General features: G+C 39.6%; 1 protein-coding gene across 2 annotated transcripts in view; it reads left to right on the plus strand.

The window, feature by feature from the left end:
• The first annotated feature begins 829 nt into the window (after positions 1-829).
• Positions 830-3,448, plus strand: part of LOC106867609 (uncharacterized) — a 4,235-nt gene continuing 1,616 nt past the window's right edge. Inside the window, exons 1-2 of one of the 2 annotated variants that reach the window (XM_014912531.2) lie at positions 830-1,017; positions 1,768-1,884. The gene's annotated coding sequence lies outside the window, so the exon portion shown is untranslated. Of the gene's footprint in view, positions 1,018-1,093; positions 1,237-1,767; positions 1,885-3,448 lie in introns of those variants that run through there. The other variant, XM_014912533.2, reaches the window with a different exon arrangement.

Below are 3,448 nucleotides of genomic sequence, written 5' to 3' on the forward strand. Positions count from 1 at the left end.
GTGATTATGCACTTCAACGCCTTTTTTTTTCCCAAATGCGTGATTGAACCGGTCTTTCTTTGAAAACGCGTAACTAAGGCCATCCCCCTATTTCAGACTCGTATGACTTCTTTCCATCTCCTGGGTTATCACCAACTGTTCAAGGATTTTTTTCCTTGTCATATGGTGTTCAGTGAACCTAGCCCATGTTGTTGAAAATCTTATCAAAGGATCTCGGTGTTTGTTACTATCCATGTTGAACACTTACAACATTGTTGCAAGGAACCACGTTTCAGCAATGTTGTTAAGCTTTTGCACTTGTTTGTTCCCTCCCACATCCTGGATGTTGCAGTTAATGGGAGGGTCACTGCTTCCGTAACCGAACGGAAGAAAATCCTGAAGAATCAGGGCCTGACAGTGAGCTCTATGTCAACCTGAGACGTTTGGAAGGACTCAGTTACTAATCGCGAAGTTCTTGTCACATATTTTTAGTGAACATCATTCCAAAATTGTTCTGGATCTAGTTTGTTTCATTCGTAAAATAAGCCCCCTTTAATTTTACTCAGAGCTTTCAGTTTTGGTATATCGATACAACTCTGAATTTTGATTACGATCAACCAATCTTGTAAATATGCATATTTTGCGAATGAAAAACAACTAGATACATTTTGGAAATTTCTGAAACATGTGAATAACAAAATCAAATTCAGCGTGAAAAATTATGTCAGTATGTCAAATTGGTAGCCGCGTGTTAAAGTAAACATTAACCCAAATTTGATACACATTTTTAAAAAAAGTAAACATTAACAAAACGTTTTGACTAAATAGAAACAAAGACTGAGTTAAACTTTCGTCATTGTGACGTGATTCTTTCGTTTTCTGGTAGCGATCAAATAAATCGGAAGTCTTCAAGTTGTGATATAGCTATCGCGCAGAAATTTATTCTCGGTGGGGGTGGTAATTTGTAAGTCTTCACGATATTAGTTTATTTACATCCTGAACATTTTAGTTACTACTGACATCTTTAAAAATTGACAGGTAAAAATTCGAATTTTAGTTACAATTAACATAACTTAGTTTACTTTCCTTAACTGATTTAAATTCTATTCTGTAAAATACTGCGATTTACGTTGCATGAATAGGAAGTCATTTGTATCTTATCTATAAAGTAAACAAAAGAAAACCAGTTGATCACCTGCAAACAGAGTATAACAAATTTTTTAATTAGAATGAGGAATTCCACATTCATAAACAAAGGTTGGCCCTAATTCTGCTTTGTGAGGTGGTGCTAAAAATAACAGCTAAATACCCTTTAAATCACACAAACATTTTTTTTTTGCATAGTCGTATGAATTTTCATGCCTAGAACACACATTCGCAAAAGTTTTCTGAAAATTCTAAACAATAGAAAGATTATGAGGGGTTCTATGCTGCGCGGAGAGCAAAATTCCGCCAAAAGTTGTCAACTTATTGAAATTTCCATTGACTTTGATATGGTACGAAGTGCATAGCAATAGACCAGTTATTAAGATTTCTTTATTCTTTATTATCTACTTTTTGTCATCTATGATACAAGATATGTGGATATGCTTGATGCTTACTAACTTCCTGTACTAGGATCTTTCTGGATCACACTACCCTATATATATATATATATATATATATAACTCTGTAAGAAGTTCTGTTTACAAATTAACCTCCATATGAATGGTGTAGGAAGGCCATTGATAAACTCCCCTAAAATATCTAAATACTTTGCTGATAAAAATATTTTCACTTGGTTTTTAGGTTTTGAAAACTCAGCGGATAAGGCTTTGTCGATGCTAGATTGGTAAGAGGTGGGAGGTTACAGTGGCAGCAGGATTCAAGGCTGCCTCTCAGAGGTAGTGAACAAGAACATATAAGGTATTTATCAAGAGAAATACTACATGTATATATCATCATCATCATCATCGTCGTCGTCATTACTTTAAGTCTATTTTCTGTGCTTGTCTGAATTGAATTGGTTTTGTCCAGTATAGCTTCTGCTCAATTGTCTCCCTTCCTACTTCCAGTCTCTCTCTCTCTCTCTCGTTCAGTCTTGTGATACCAGCTTTCACCATTTCTTTGGCCTCTTTTAGCAAGTTCCTTCCACCTGTGTTGTCTGATACTTCTCCACCCTTTTCTGTCCATTCCCCCCACCTCCCTTTAATTCCTCTCTTCTCTGTCATTCATGCATGCTATCATTAAATCCTTAATTTCAGCAGTTGTAATCATTATAAGATTCCTGATGAGTTTCAAGAAAAGCAGCTCTAATTGGAATGATCTTTATAATTTAGCCACTGAAACTTGTGGGTGTATTATCATCATCATCGTTTAACGTCCGCCTTCCATGCTGGCATGGGTTGGATGGTTTGACAGGAGTTGGCCAGACTTCTGTATCTGTTTTGGCAGGGATTTTACAGCTGGATGCTCTTCCAAATGCCAACCACTTTACAGTGTGGACTGGATGCTTTTTAAATGGCACCTGCACTGACAGGGTTGCCAAGTAACTTGCAAGACAGATCCTTTGAGAAGGGAGGGGGATTTTGGAGGAGGGGATCCTGTGTCGGATGATGGAAGGTTTTAGTGAGGCAGAGAGAGAGAAACAGGTGTCTGGCTGCGGAGAAGGTACAAGGTTACCCGGTGAGAGAGAGAGAGATCAGGAATGAGGACAGAAGCAAGTGGGCTGCTGTAGATGGTTACTCAGCCTGAGAGGAGGAAGAGTGTGGGAGACAGGAAAAGAGCAGAAGAGAGAGAGATGGTAGCAAAGTACCAGGGCATACTCACAAGGAACAGGGATCAGAATATAAATGGGATGGTTGAGTAAAAGAAGAGAGAGACACGAAAGTCATAATATAAGTGGCAGGGTATTGGTGAGTTGAGGGTGAAGGAGAGGAATGCAGTGAGTGGTGAGGACCTGGGTATATAGAGGGTAGGGGCAATTGACTGGAGAGCAATTATTCAGTAAGCGGGGGCCATGAGGACAGGATTGGGGAGTGAGAGATAAGCTTAGTGCATGAAAGAGAAGAGATGTAGTTTGGTTTGTTGGGGTGGGGTGGGTGGAACACACGTGTCCAAAATTCCCTCAGCTATAAGCAGTGACAGTGTTGTCATTTCCCCTGTCAACATATCATCTGCTGGTTTTGTGCTTTCAAAGAGGTCCCTTATTTGAAAAATGGGTGAGTGTTTGTGACAAGAAGGGGATCCAACTGTATAACGATATCATCATCATCATCATCGTTTAACGTCCGCTTTCCATGCTAGCATGGGTTGGACGATTTGACTGAGGACTGGTGAAACCGGATGGCAACACCAGGCTCCAGTCTGATTTGGCAGAGTTTCTACAGCTGGATGCCCTTCCTAACGCCAACCACTCAGAGAGTGTAGTGGGTGCTTTTACGTGTCACCCGCACGAAAACGGCCACGCTCGAAATGGTGTCTTTTATGT

Source organism: Octopus bimaculoides, chromosome 20 (genome assembly GCF_001194135.2).
Source record: "Octopus bimaculoides isolate UCB-OBI-ISO-001 chromosome 20, ASM119413v2, whole genome shotgun sequence".
NCBI classification, from domain to species: Eukaryota; Metazoa; Mollusca; class Cephalopoda; order Octopoda; family Octopodidae; genus Octopus; species Octopus bimaculoides.